At 38.8% G+C, this 16,339-nt stretch overlaps 1 pseudogene; it reads left to right on the plus strand.

Moving 5' to 3' along the window:
* The first annotated feature begins 9,903 nt into the window (after positions 1-9,903).
* LOC133304365 (FKBP12-interacting protein of 37 kDa-like) lies at positions 9,904-13,620 on the plus strand (annotated as a pseudogene).
* Positions 13,621-16,339: the final 2,719 nt, after the last annotated feature.

Consider the following 16,339-nt stretch of genomic DNA (forward strand, 5'->3'; position numbering starts at 1 on the left):
TTTTGATCCTTTGATTCGGCTATTTTTTTTTTAACACGTGGGTCTCACATCTTTTTCTCTCTCTATGACATAAGACAATATTTATCCTTTAACAAGAGAAGTATAAAACCCAATGTTGTATGGTTGGAATTCAAACAGCTTTCATTTTGAGAAATGATTAGTACCAAACAATAAGTGGATTATGAATTTATGACCAAACGATAAGTGCCAGGTTAATGATTTTCTATATTATTTCTCTAACACATTAGAAAAAAAATTATAAGTATTTTAAAATTTTAAATTTTCTCTTATATCATGAATTTTATTAAAATATCTATATTTTTTTCTTAATCCCAAAAGGATGTTATTTTGAATTGTAAGATATAATTTTATCTCATGTCAAAGAAGAAACGTTATGAGATTTGAACTTATGATTAGTTGGGTTACTGGCCACATTAATGGATTTGTGTATTACTTCTCTAACACAAGGGTGAGAGTGAAATTTGTCTTCTCTCACCAAACCTCTACCCCTTAATCATGCTTCTAGGCCCACCCCAATGGGTCAGGCATGCTCATGCCTTCTTTAATCCAGGAATCCACTTTTGCCGTTTTTGAAAGTAACCTCTAACCAAAAATCATTCTTCACTTCTCATTACCGATGACCATGTACAAAAACTAGCTCATTTGACAAAACCTAGTAATGCTTATATAATCAGAGTTTATTTTTGTTACTTGACACTACCAATAGCAACAAGCGTTTAACTTCTATGCAGTGTTTAAAAATCCGGCCCGCCCATCGACTCGGCCGAGGTCACGGGGTCACGGGTTCACCGGGGGGTTACGGGGTCACTACGCTGACCCGATTATATTTATATATATTTATATATATATATATATATATGAAAATATTAAAAAACAAACCACCAATCATGAAAGATTCGAAATATACTTAACATAATTCACCAATTACAACCACAAGTCAATATTACACAACATAATTAAAGTATCAAGATACCAAAGTACAAAACTCATATTCTAATGGGGTCACTACGGTGACCCGGTTCTGCCTCTTTTGATAAGGTCTCTGACAAAGAAAAATTTAAAGGAAGTAAGAATGAGTTTTTGTTTTCCATCAATAGCTGTAAGGATTTCATTTGAATGAGAAAAAATTCTTACTTTTTCTAGAAGATTCACGGCAGCGAGGTGAAGATTGAAGACGTCTAGGTCACTGGGAGAGAAGAGAACGATTAGATTTAGGTTTGTAAGCATTTTTATTTTATTTTTTTAATAAAATGACATTGTTTTAGGGAATTTTTTTTAAGAAAAAAAACATGCAGTGACCCCCTTTGACCCCTTTGACTCGGGAGTCACTAAAACCCGACCGAATTTTGGGGGTCGGAGGGGTCGATGTGCATATAGGGTCCAACTTGTGACCCCAACCCTCACAGGGGAGGGGTCAGGGTTGACCCGGGTTGACCCGGGGTGGGGTTTTAAAACACTGCTTCTATGATAGATTACGATGCATGTGAGTGCTTAGTTTTTTCCATTGACAAAAAAAGGATGTATGAAACTAATGTGAAATGCATCAATCAACCAATGATATGCTAAGGCGAATCTTAAGAATGAAATCCTTCTGCTGATATCCGGATAGTTGAAAATACTTTGTAGCAAATGAGGAACAAATGCAATCTATTTTTTCTCTGGAGCAGCATTAATCATGATTTGGGGAGAATTTTTCAAGAGAGGTTTGTATTGTGATGGAACCAGAAAAATAATATTATTAATTTATTGGAAAAAGTTCACCAATGCTCCTGTGGTTTACTCCAGAATCACCTATGCCCCTGTGGTTTTTTTCTTATCACATATGTCCCTGTGGTTTGCAAAAGTGTATGTTTTTTATCACACATGCCCCTGTGATTTTTTATTTTTTACAAAGCACAAGGGCATATGTGATAAGAAAAAAACCACAGGGACATAGATGATTCTGAAGCAAACCACAGGGGCATTGGAGAACTTTTTCCTAATATTTTTTATAAATAATTATAATATTCTCATATTATATGATCATATTAAATAATACACAAGAGTATTAGTTTCTCTAATACGCTAACTCTCATCTAGATCTTCACATGGAAGAACAAAATTTCAATGCATTTTTAGTTTATTTTTACTAGGATAGTAGGTGGATTTTACGCAAATTTTTAGGACCCAAAATCCTTAGATTGGTTCGTTCTACAGCCTTGTTGTCCTTCGCTACTTTCCTTACGACGATCACACCATTGGACTCTCCTCTCTTTTTTTGGATAAAAGGGAAAGAAAAACAGAGAAACAAGCAAACAGGCCCTAACTAAAGGACATCCGAGGGTAGCCAATTCCCTCAGCGTCGTTCCAGATCAATGCAGAAACACCTTCTGGAGGAGACTCTAGTGTACGAGTTACAAAATCATGAGTCAAGTGATTACTCGTGAGCCAATCGGCGACCATATTGCCCTCACGCGGGGTATAACTATCCAGTTACAGTCTATAAGCTTCCTGATTCCGACAACCAGAGAGCTGCCGGGGTGGCTCACGAAATGGCTAGAAAAAATGAGTTGAGAGGCTTCTGTGGAGTCCCCTTCAAGGATAACTTGTCGGAACCCTTTCTCCTAGGCTAAGTTGAGACCTTCAACAGCTTCCCATAGCTCGGCCGAAAGGGGAAAACCATATCCCACGTTCCTCTGAAATCCACAAATCCAATCCCCCGCTGGATTTCGTAAAACTCCTCCACATCGAATACTCTCCTTAGAGTCAGAGAAGGAACCATCATAATTAATCTTGATCCACCCCATAGAAGGGGGGTTCCAGGATACCCAACCTTCAGCTTTCAGATTGAGGGGAATACCAGCCAGCATAAAGGTTTGGTCAGCAGTGATGATTGCACTTACCTAGTTCTGGATGCATCTGGCCGTGCTAATGGGGTCAGTGGTTTTCCCAGTAAACACCAGATCATTCCTGCTCCTCCAAATACTCCAACAGACCACTCCAAAGGAAGTACCTCAGCCTGCTTGAGGGCTGTTCTTACTTTGACGAAGGTTAGAGAAAACCCATTCATCAAACTCCATGCTAAAGAAGGCTGAATGAGTTTGGCTATCGATCAGGTTCTCCCAGAGCTTCCTGGCCCAGCTGCAAAGTCTAAAAATATGGTCCCTGTCCTCCACGGGGTGCTGGCATCTAGCACAGACTGAAGGTGAGGCAATATGCCTCCGAGTTCTTATGTCGTTGGTTAGCAGTTTATTTCCAAGTAGGAGCCAAAGGAAGAGTCTGATTCTGTTTGGGCCTTTCCAGTTCCAAGGCTGGGGGAGAGTGGCCGGACTGCAGGGAGATGAAGTTGTAAGCTGATTTAACGGAGAATTTCCCATCCGAGGAAGGGCTCCAAATGACACTGTCATCTCCGTTCAGGGGCGAGGGAGGGATGCAGCCTGCGATAATGTCTACCATCTCTACCGGAAGCTTATGTGCAAAGAGATCCCAATTCTAATCCCCTTCTGTTGTAACTAACTCTGCCACTTTGAGTCTTATATCCGTTTCCTGGATCTCGGTTAAAGCAAAAGAGGATAGGTCTTGATCGATTGGAAGCCACTTGTCCGTCCAGAAGAGAGTCTTGTTCCCATTGTCGATATGAATCCGAGATCCCTTTCTGATTAACTCCCACGCTCCGGAGACACCTTTCCAAATATTTGACGAGCTGCCCCTAGGACTGATCGAGGGGATAAGGTTCCTGTCCACTTTATACTTGTCTCTAAGAACTCTAGACCAGAGGGCATCAGTGTTCGTCATCAAGCCGTGACCTACTTTCATGAGCAAAGCTTGGTTCATAGATCTAATCCTACGAAGGCCAAGACCTCCAGCCCTGTTTTGGGAGGCCACAGTTTCCCAATTTGCAAGGTGGACTTTCCGATTCTGGGGGGAGGAACCCCAAATGAAACTTCCGGTATCCTTCTCGATTGTCACAAATGGCCAAAGGGAGCTTCATGGATTGCATAGCATAGGTTGGCATAGCTTCGATCACTGCTATCGCAAGGGTGACTCTACCCACCAAGGAGAGAGAGAGATCCTGTTCCAGGAGGATAAGCATTTATGGACTTTGTCAATGATGAATTGGCAAGAGGACTTCGTTGTTCTCCCATGATGCAAAGGGATCCCAAGATATTTTCCTAAGTCACTGGTCATGTGGAACCCAAGCTTCTCACTAAGCTCCTTCGCCTTAACATGGCCCACGTTCTTGGAAAAGAACACTCTGGTCTTTTCTTGGCTCACTTTCTGACTTGACGAGTTGCAAAACATCTTCAATACTTGGTTGAAAATATGAGTCTGATCCACTGAGGCTTCTGCGAATAGAAGAATATCGTCTGCAAAGAAGAGATGAGAGATTGGGGGACCAGTCTTAGTAAGTTTAATAGGTCTCCAAGCCTTGGTTTGAACAGCCATACCAATCAAATGAGCCAGCCTCTCGACACAAAGAACAAAGATATAGGGAGACATTGGGTCCCCTTGTCTAATTCCTCTGGTTGGTTTAAACTCCCCGGTTGGTTTACCATTCCAAAGGAGATTCATAGACGAAGAAGTTATGCAACTATCCATCAGGTCAGTAAGACTAAAGATAAGGCAACATATCATCAATCCGAGGAAGGGGATACTGGTTCTTGATTGTCACCTTGTTCAACTGTCTGTAGTCGGTGCACAATCGCATTGTCCCATCCTTCTTCTTCACAAAGATAACCGGTGATCCCCAAGGAGACACACTCGGTCTAATGAAATCTTTCGCCGAAAGATCCTCAATATGCTTGTTAAGCTCAGCCAACCAAGTCCACAAGAGTGTTGTGAATAAAATCCCAGTTGAGGGGGTCATACGCCTTTTCCAGGTCAATTTTCACCGGCCATCCAACCCTTCTCACCTTTCTTATTATTCATAGAGTGGATGATTTCCTGAGCCACCATTATATTATCAGTGTTGTTTCGCCCCTGGATGAAGCTACTCTGGTTAGGAGAAACTAATTTGTGCATGTGAGCTTTCAGCCTACTGGTAATGATCTTGGTGATGATCTTATAAGACACATTACAGAGACTAATGGGTCTGAACTGATTTATGCTCTCTGGGCTTTCAGACTTAGGGATCAAGCAAATAAGGGTCTTGTTAATATTCCATTGCGTATGGAGAAAAGCCGCATTAATACCATCCGGGCCCGGGGCCTTGAACTTCCCCATGCTAAAGGCAATAGACTTAATCTCGGCAATTGAAAGGAGAGACCCAAGGGTTGTGAGCTCAACAGGAGTAAGGGAGGGAATGCAGCAGAGATGGGAAAGGTCGGCCGAAGTTCCGCATCTTCAGTGTAGAGGAGCACGTAGAAATCCATAGCCAATTTGATCACCTCTTTTGGCTCCCCAATCCACACCCCATCGTCATTCTTTATAGTTTCAATTCTGTTGAACCTGCGGCGGGAAATGGTGGCGGAATGGAAATGCTTAGTATTCCTGTCCCCATATTTGAGCCACTTACACCTTGATCGTTAAAACCAAGTGAGTTCCTCCCGGATAAGGATCAACTCAAGTTCTTTCCAAAGGGAATGCTGTAGGAGTCTCAGAGAATAATCATCACTACTGGACAACTTGTCGTCTATAACTCTAAGCCTCGCGTATAATCTTTTCTTATGGATCATAGCTTTTCGAAAGACATTCTTATGCCAGTCCGAGACTTTATCTTGGAAGCAGTCACGAGCCTCGATCCAGTGATTCTCATTCTCCCAACACTTTTGGACAATGCCTCCAAAATCTTCAGCTGTGAGCCAAGCAGTCAGAAATTTGAAGGGTTTCACATCCGAAGGGGTGCTCCTATTCTTCTCATTAACCAACATAATGGGCCTGTGATCAGAATTATAATAGGGTAAGTGAGTAAGGAGACGGTCAGGCCAAGAAATATTCCAGGGTCCATTCGCATAGGCCCTGTCAAGCCGCTGATGTAAATTCCCCCTACTCCAGGTAAACCTTGGCCCCTTGAATCCCACGTCTTCCACATCACAGTCAAACAGAGCCGAGTGGATCTCCTCCATATTCCTAGTGTTAGCTGCATTACTCCCAATCCTCTCATCAGCATGGAGAATAAAGTTGAAATCTCCAAGAAGATGCCAGGGGACCGTAGGATCAAGGGACAGATGAGGGATCTCATTCCACAACAATCTCCTTTCAGCAGGTCTCGGGCTGGCATAAATGAAAGTTACCTGATCGAATTTATTGCAGTTATGATAATGGATCCTTGTATGGATGAATTGGTGGTGAGAGTGGAGAGCCTGGATGTCAACATCCCTATCATCCCAGAGTAACCAGATGCCTCCAGAGAAACCAACCGCTTCTTGTCTGTAACATTTAGAAAAACCCAGGTTTTTACAGAGCTTCTCGACTCTTTGGCCCTTAATCCTCGTTTCCAGCAAAGCAAGGATGTTAATACTAAAATTAAACTTCAAGTCTTTAATTAGGGTAGAAAAACCTCTTTTTCCTGCCCCCCTACAATTCCAAGATACTTTAATCATAAAACAAATAGTTAAGCAAAGAACAACCCAAGAGGGTCCGGCCCAACTGATAGGCCCAGGCTAACCTGCTTACAGGCAGGTACCACCAGCGTCCGTAAGGGCTTGATCAAAGCAAGCCTCTTTCTGCTCTTTCGACTTATGGCTTAATAGTCTTAGAGGGTCTGGACAATTCTCTTTATCCGGGTTGGGCTGACTATTACTTGCAACCCTTAGACCGTCCACCTGTGGTCCTGTGGTGATAGTGGGCATCAACTGATCCTTCAAGGGTTGGGTATTTGGGCTGGCTAAAACATTGTGGGCCTTGCTAGGCTTCAGTATCCTAGGACTCACCTTTTTCGAGCTAGACGCATTGTCAGGCTCATTAGGCGGTTTTGAGCTATGCGTGTTCACAGAGGGATTTGACATTTTGTCAAAATGATTGCTTCTGCTCTTCTGGTCTCCCACCTGACAAGTAGGGTCGATCCTTTTCCATGCAACTACCCTCTGCCATTCTGCCGTCAAGGGAGATTTCTTCTGATCCTTCTCTGTTGTCCTGCCAGTCCCCAGATGAGGTTTCCTAGGTGTGACCGTGACACCTTTGCCAGCCCTCGCCGGACGATCCTCGACCGCAGTCCTCCTCGTCTCCGGCATCGGTTTCTGCCGGTTTCTACCTTTCCGACGTTGGACCACCATCCAATCACCGAATGCGTCCTCTGTACCTTTTAGATTATCCTTGATATGAGGGCTGGTTGATGAACCCGCAGCTACATCTTGGGTCGTCTTCTGTTCCTTGGTTCTTTCCTGGGCACTGTCTTTCTCCTTAAGGGTTGCACATTGGTCGACCTTATGGCCATATTTCACACATGAGAAACATATCAAGTGGAGCCCTTCATACCCAATCGGATACACTTCCTCCCCTATTGTGAAGGAGGGGACGAAACTCCTACGCAAATCCACCTCTATGCAAATTCTGGCATATCTAGATTTGTCAATGATTTCCTCTTCGCCTCCCTCATTCCTTCTAATGGACCTCTTAACCACCTTCAGGGTTTTTCCAAGCATGTTACCTACTCTCCACAAGTGGTAGGAAGAGTAAAACTCCATGGGTAAACCTTCAATTCGAACCCACACCGCTAACTTCTTTACTGAGTCATTGTTAGGATTAAAGAACGGCCTCCAGCGTTGGACCACTAGGTAGTGATAGGAGACAATCCATGGACCCTCATGGAGAACATGGTGATAATCCCTGTCATCAAAAAATCTCAGAATAATATGCCCATTGTCTAGATAGAACTGTTCAAAAGTGCTTACAAGGCCCCACATCTTCTGCAAGCGGACCATAAGGTAGCTTGGAGGCAACTTCTTTCCCATGAGTTTAACTATGAGGGCTTTCCTCCATTGCGCACAGTCCTTTGAATGTTGGCTTTTAGAGAAATGATAGGTTGGGCACAAAGGGTCATTCTTTCCTTCTGGGATAACTTCCCCATCCTCTTCCTCTTCTCTTCTCTGTCTAGCCATCCAGTCCTCCTCTTCTAAGTCGTAGTCCACTGACTGTCCATTCGGAGCTAGAACCTTGTCCTTGTAGGAAACTAGGTTCCTTCCCTGAATGGGTTTCATGACCACATCCTTCGGATTAGCTACAGCCTCAACAAAAGACGAACCTCCTACTACAACCACCGTCTCCGACATCTCGTCATCCATGGGGTAGTCCTCGTGACTAGCTTCCTTCGATTTTTTAACACTCCTCTCCAGTTGATCGGTCTCCTCCGTCTCCGGAGCTTTACGCTCCTTCTCTTTAGCAGCCACAGTGGCTTTCTTGTAAGGAAACATGCCTTTTGCAATATTCCCATTGGACTCTCCTCTAGATCGACCCATTCTTGGTGTGTTTTGGCCAAACCAACCTCATCTCGCCATCCAATAACTTTTCCAGTAATTTTGTTTTTCTTACCAATGCATAATACGACGATAAATTAATGATTAATTGGCCATGATTCATACTAGTCTCCTATTGTGAATCATACTGATGGTGATTTCTCACATGTCACTGATGAGTCATGATAGCTAACGAGGAATTCTACATGGTTGTGTTGAACACCAGCCTCAATTTCAATTTCTTTTTGGGTCTCCTAAGTTTTCTTGTGGTTTAATTAAAGCTTCCGAAAGTTGTTCCTAATGAATTTGGATAAGTTTTATTTCTTGTTATGTATACTTTCTTGCTAAGAAATTTCTGTGGAAGATCATTCTAGCGAAGTTAATTCTTCCTTGCCATGCAACTTTCCAATTAGCTCTTCAAATTAGTGATTATTCCATCCATCTTGCCGAATTTCCATCAATGTTCATCTCTCTAATCCTTGAGTTTCCTTTCTAGCCGTGTTTTGTGGAGCACAGATTATGTTGTTTGTTTTTTTTTTTATTTTTTAAGAATCATTTGTAACAAGCTTAAAGTTTAGTAAGCTTTAGCTGGAAAGAGAGTTTTAGAATATATGAAAAATATCGCATCATATCTTGATGGTATCATTGCATCTTAAATGATCTTATTAGAGACATAAGCTCTTTATCTTCTAGTAGCTTCTAAGTGTTGGTGTATTTTATGTATGGTACTACTGTTTTTATTAGATTAATTCTCATCCCTTTCTGTTAGTAGTTAGTTACACTGATAACGCAGATCTGAGTTATCCTTCAGTCATCTTCCAGCTCTATAAATAGAGCTCTCTTGTAATAGTTTTAGTTAGTGATGAATATACAGAATTAAACTTATGGCTCTCTTTCTCTCTTTCTCTCTTCCTCTCTCAACTTCTGATATGGTATCAGAGCTCTCAATTATGCACTATGTTATTAAGTGCTTAATTGAGATATCAAGTTTACCACATGGACGATGAACTGCATTGTTTGTTTGTTTGCAAAAACTTTATAACCTTGTTGATTTTTTTTTTTAATTTCAATTTATATTAGGAAAGATTTGTATTTTTACTTCCTGAAAATAGAGACACTGTACCTCAAGAAATCCACCTTGAGTTGAGCTTTATTATGTTCTGTAGTAAATAAAGATTGCAAAGTTCCTTGGTTGTAATTCTGTCAATACTCCTTTATTTTGTATTTTCTTCTTATCTTTTGGGTCATTTGGTTCTTGCTATTATATGCTTCGGCAATCTGGTTATTTATACAGTCTTTTTTGTATTACGTAGAAAAAGTTGTAAGGTTGAAATGATAAATTTTTCCCGCTCGTTATTTTGTTTTTTCTTTCTCTGTCGAACAATACTATAAAATGCAGGAGGCCAATTGTATCTCTAAACTGTTCACTTTTTTTGGTGGGTCTTGATTGTCCACTTATTTGATCTTGTAAACATACTAAAAAGGGGTTGGGCTGTAGAAAAATCACAAAATGCCGGTGTGCTTCTTTCTAATTTAATTTGTTTAATAGAATTGTAACAACCATGATACTGACTTTAGGGATAGATCCTTTTAGGATATTGCTTCTTTACTAACTTACTAAATTCAATAGCTGTCACAATGCAGCATTAATATACTACATTGAATTTGATAGAGGAGGCTTTGCTGTACTTTTACAAATTAATTGTCAATGCTGTTTTTATGATTGTGGTATCCTTGTTTATATCTTTATTTTCTCGCGTGTATTGCTTGAAACTTAAGTTAATCCTGCTATGCATTTTGGCTGTATGTTGTGGAATTCTTTTTTTATTTTTTTTGCTTTTTGTTTAGCACTCTCCAACATGGTAGTACCCTATTTTTTCTTTGCTATTTAATTTGCAGGCAAGGAGGTTGTTACTAGATCCAGCAGTTCATGAAGAGTTTACACGATTAAAGGTTTGTTATTCAACCTTTTTCCGACTATCAAGTTTGGTCTTTTGACAGATATGGAATTGGGGATTATTTGTCATAACTCAAGGTTGTACTAGGAAAATATTATTTCAAGTTGTTATCATAGTTTTACGGGAGATATAATGAAGAATAAACATCTTGTTATCCTCTATGATGAACAATGCTCTACTTATTTCATAATGGTAGTTCTTTCCTTTGTTTGCTGAGAGAACTTATTAAAAGACTTTACTACTTTGGATGTAACAAAAATGAAATGGAACCCGTTTTATTTTTTTTTAATAGAAGGGAAAAAGTGGTAGATAACCTTCTAGTTTGAGTATGTGGTACAAAAACAAACCATAGATACAATGGGGATAACTTTGAGGGTCGTGTTATAAATGTACAAGTGGGGTTTTCAGCTGGCAATTATTAGCACTCACTTTTCATATTTCAGTGATGAATCCAGAGGGTGCTTAAGTGCTTAACTAGGCTTCTGAAATGTGTTTATGTACCACATACTCAAAAAGAATAAACTAAAGAAAACATGTAAAAGAATGAACTATCTTAAGCCTCAAGAAAAAGCAATCAAGACAAATTAACTCTGGGCTATAAGGCATCCATATTAACCATGTGCTTAACTAGACTTAAGATAGTTTATTCTTTTACATGTTTTCTTTAGTTTATTTATAGGTTACATGTCTTCATTTCCTACATATATTAGCCATTTGCTTTTGTACTCTATTGACATATTATTAACATTTGTGATTACTTCTTTGAGAGTTTCTTACAATAGTTTGATCTGATCATAGAATTTAGTTGAAGGAAAGGACAAAAAAGTAAAGGAGTTGCAAGATAACATTGCTGCTGTAAATTTTACTCCTCAAAGCAAGATGTGGAAGATGTTGATGGCTAAGTGTAGAACCCTGCAGGAGGAAAATGAGGAGATTGGAATCAAGCTTCTGATGGCAAGGTACGCTATCTTATTCGCTTTGTGCTTCTAATTGTCATTTTTCTTTTTTTTACCTCATTCATTTGGGAGTTGGTTTTCTCCTCACCTCATCCCACCCCAAGTTCTCTCACACAAACAGCGCGCGGGGCGTGCGACGCGCTCGCACGCACAGAGAGAGACAGAGAGTTATTTATGGTATTTAGTGACTGGAAGTAATATTACCCATGTAGTAACTATTACCAATTTATTTGTCTGTATTGGTCTTTTATGAATTGATGCTGATATTGTCTTCTTTTTTGCTTCATCTTTTTTTTGTCTTGGTGCACAGATGCATGAATTAGCATTGAAACTTTCATTGCAAAAATACTAGAATGCAGAACTCTGAAGTCAATTTGAAGGTTAATTGTTGAATGATTTCATATCATTATGTTTTGGCATTTTAGTCCTTTGACCCTTTACACCATTGACTGCTAGTTTCCTTTGTTTCCTTATCAAGTTAAAGAAGTTCATTTATAATCATGTATTAATATTCATTCCAAATATACTAATGTATATGATAATAATATTATTGTGTGGAATAAAAAATTAAATTTTTGAAGTATTAAACAGTATACTATAGATATTGTTATGAGTGAATGTGCTGAACTTTGGATGTTTTAACATGTTAAATACTTGTTTATCTATTTTTCTATAAAATTGGAGACTGGAGATTAAAAGTTATGCAACTGTTGATCAATTATTATTTCTCTATGCAATAGCAATTTGTGCAATCCTAATCCCTAAAATTTACTACAGGGTTGCAGAAGCATATGGATGGATTGACGAATGATGCAGAAAGATCCAATGAAATGGTTTTTACTTATCCCTACTATCATTTTAATTTTATTTAATGATTTCACTGCATGTTGACTTCTCCATTATTATTTATTTGTTTCTTTTTAAATACTGTTTGGGAGAAATGGAGATAAGTATGGTTGTAGGAAAGAACCATTGAGGATCCCAACATAACATGTGTGTTGGGAAAAAGCTTATATGACAGTCACTAACGCTGATATGGAATAGATAAATGCTTTCGTTGATTAAAAAAATGTATATTATTTAAAAAAAAAAATGTATATGATATACTAATATGGATGAACAATTAAACAAACTAAAGAGGAAATAATTTTCTAATGAGTGAAAATGTAAACACTCTAGATGAGTTAGAATACAACTTTCTTTTTTTTGCTTACATACATGCAATTAAAGTTATAATTTTTTAAAATTTTAACATTAATGAGAAAAATTGTAGTCAAATTCTTCCATACATAATTTTTGTTGCAGATGTGAAAGTTTTTAATAGCTTAAACTTTTCTAAAATTTTCAAAAATAATATAATCATTTTTTTAGATATAAATATACATTTTCTGAAACCTTGAATTTTAAAGGAGGATGGTTTTATGTGATTAATATTGTTAAAATATGAAAAAATGTTTCTTTTTGAATTGATACATACTGATTTACACTGATAGGGGTATATATATAAGAGTAAATGAGAAAAAATGGATAAGAATGACTCAGTAATGAGTCATCAGCTATATCAATCACTAATTAATAGGGAATAAAAACGGAAAGATTCTAATCCTAACTTCCTACACTCCCCCTCAAGTTAGGAGTTAAATGTTGATCATTTCCAACTTGCCAATCAGGTCTTCAAATGATGGCCGGTGTAGGCCCTTAGTGAGGATATCTGCAGTCTGCTCTTTGGTAGGAATATACATCATACACACACTTCCATCATCTAATTTTTCTTTGATAAAGTGGCGATCTTCCTCTACTTGTTTTGTTCTGTCATGGTGAACTGGATTTTGAGCAATATTGACAGTAGCCTTATTATCGCAATACATTCTAACAGGTAGGGAAAAATAGATCTTCAATTTTTCAAGGAGTCTTCTTAGCCAAATTCCTTCACAAATACCCTGGTATAGAAAACGAAATTCTGCATCTGCACTGGTCCGAGCAACAACTGTTTGTTTCTTACTTCTCCAGGTCACAAGATTCCCCATACATAGGTACAATATCCTGAAGTGGATCTTCGGTCCGATGCAGAGCCAGCCCAATATACATCTGTATGTATTTCAATTATCCTATTGTGTCTCCTTTTAAAGAACAATCATTGACCAAAAATGTTTTTTGAGGTACTTGAGGATTCTATAAACTGCACTCAGGTGTTTTTCGCCTTAGGAGAATGGATGAATTTACTAACCATGTTGACTGCAAATGCATTATCAGGTCGAGTGTGAGATAAGTAGATCAACTTCCCCACCAACCTCTAGTACTGCTCTTTGTTAACTTCTTTCCCATCTTCAATTCTCAATTTAATATTGGGTTCAACTGGAGTCTTTGCTGGCTTGCACTCAAGCATTCCTTTCTCTTATAACAGGTCTAGAATATATTTCTTCTAAGTTAAGGAATTTTCTGCCTTACTACGAGCAACCTCCATGCCAAGAAAATATTTGAGAGATTCGAGATCTTTCAGTTCAAACTGGTAAGCTAAACACTTCTTCAAAGAGCTTATCTCCTCACAATCATTACCTGCGACAATTATGTCATCAACATAAACAATGAGAATAACAATTTTACTACCGTTAGAGTGTTTAAAAAATAAAGTGTGATCAATCTAAACTTGAATCCTCTTCCCTTAACAAATTGAGTAAATTTCTCAAACCACTCTCTGGGGTTTAAGCCCATATAGAGACTTCAACTTGTATACTGAACCGTCTCCATTTTTAAAACCAGGTGGTGGATCCATATAAACTTCTTCATGTAAATCATCATTCAAGAAGGAATTCTTTACATCTAGTTGTAGTATGGGCCAATCAAGGTTGGCAGCAAGTGATAGTAGAACTCGGATAGTGTTAAGCTTGGCAACAGGGGAAAATGTCTCCTGATAATCTATCCCATGAGTCTGAGTGAATCCCTTAGCAACCAATCTAATCTTATACTTGTTGATGCTATTATCTGCATTGAATTTTATTGTGAACACTCACTTGCAACCTACATTTTCTTTCCCCTAGATAATGCTACAGACTCCCAAGTTCCACTTTTTTAAGTGCATCAATTTCTTCAAAGACAGCCAACTTCAAATTTGGATCATCAAGGGCTTCTTGGATATTTTTTGGAATCTTCATACTATCCAAGAGTGTTGAAGGCACGAAAACCTGGAGATAATTTGTCATAAGAGACATATTGAGAGATTGGATGTGAAGTACAAGACCTGGTTCCTTTCTTGAGAGCCATTGGCAAATGCAAATCCTCATAAGCATGTTGGGTTGAATCCGGATTGTTGGAACTAGAAGCCGAAGTGGAATCCTGGAAGTGCAAAGAGTCTGGATTATTTACATTTTGAGGAGGTTGTTTCTGACTATAAACCAATAATTGTTTCTGTTGATTATTGTCTCCACCTTTTTCCAATTGCTCATCTCCCCCTGTTTTCAATTGTGGTAAGTCCCGTGATGAAGGGATGGATAAGAGAAGAGGTAACACTGGGGGAAGGGTCGACACTGAGGGTTCCCAAGTCTGGTCTTCATCTAGAAGCTCCCCCTGAGAAGAAGACTGAGAAATAAAAGATTGACTCAAAGAAAGTGACATCCATGGAGACAAAATCCTTTCGGAGAGATGGAGAATAACATTTATATCCATTTTTAGTGGAAGAGTATCCAATGAAGACACATTTGTGAGATTTAGGATCAAGTTTGTATCGTTGGTGTGATGGAACTTGGACAAACACAACACATCCGAACAATTTTGGAGGAAGAAAATATATAGATCTAAGATGGATAGTTCTTTAAAAGACATGATAGTGGGGACTGAAATTGAAGGACATAGGAAGACATTCGGTTGATAAGGCAGGTGGCAGTTAGAACGACTTCCTCTCTTCCCTCCTAAAAAAAAAAAACATTTAGGGACACTCATGGTGAACATAAGAGCACGAGCAACTTCAAGAATGTACCTATTCTTTCTCTCTGCTACCCCATTCTATTGAGGAGTATTAGGACATGAACTCTGATGGAGGATGCCTGGATAAGACAAGTATTCACCAAGGATAGAAAATAAATACTCTTTACCATTATCTGTCCGAAGAATTTTTATAGAGGTGCCAAATTGGTTTTGAACCATGGCATGAATTTTTTTGAAAATTTGGACAGTATTCGACTTTTCTTTGAAAATATAGACTCAACACACTCGAGAATGGTCATCAATGAATGTTACAAACTATCTCGAGCTAGTAATATTTTTTACACGAGATGGACCCCATATATCACTGTGAACAAGAGTAAAAGGGGAAGATTCTTTATATTTCCTCATAGAATAGGATACGCGAGAGTGTTTTGCTAATTGACAGATGTCACAAGAAAAGATACTGGTTTTTTTTATAGATAAAGAGATTTGGTAACAATTTTTGAAGGTAATTGAAATTTGGGTGTCCTAACCTACGATGCCCCAACATGACATCATCATAATTCACCACTATTGGAAACAAAGAAAGAATCATTTTCAACAAAAGTAGCTTGATTCTCCACATGATCAGATCCCTAAAAAATGCAGAGTCCTCCTTCTTTTTTAGCACTGCCAATTATTCTCTCTTATTCCTGTTCCTTAAAACACAACCATGCACCAAAATTTTTGCAACACAAGTAAGTTTTGTTGTCAGCTTACTAACAGAAATGAGATTGCATGCTAAATTAGGAACATGTAGGACAAAATTTAACACAATCTTCTCGGAGAGTTTAACCCTTTCCCTACAACTTGAGAAAAATTTCCATATGCTATTTTGACCCGAGAATTCCCATAGCATGGATTATAGGAACAAAATAATGTTGGATTACCTGTCATGTGATCCGAGGCACCAAAGTCAAGTATCCAACAAATACTACCATCAACATGAAATGCAGTACCTTATTTAGTCACAAGGCTTGATGGCAAACTGGGTTGAGGGCTCATAGACTTGGCTGTAGAGATGGTGGAGGAAGAAATCACGCAAGCTTCCCGTTGCACCTTTGCACCTTTG

The sequence above is a fragment of the Gastrolobium bilobum genome, unplaced genomic scaffold, assembly GCF_033153095.1.
Source record: "Gastrolobium bilobum isolate Gb01-03AN ecotype WA unplaced genomic scaffold, APGP_CSIRO_Gbil_v1 utg41169, whole genome shotgun sequence".
Taxonomy (NCBI): domain Eukaryota; kingdom Viridiplantae; phylum Streptophyta; class Magnoliopsida; order Fabales; family Fabaceae; genus Gastrolobium; species Gastrolobium bilobum.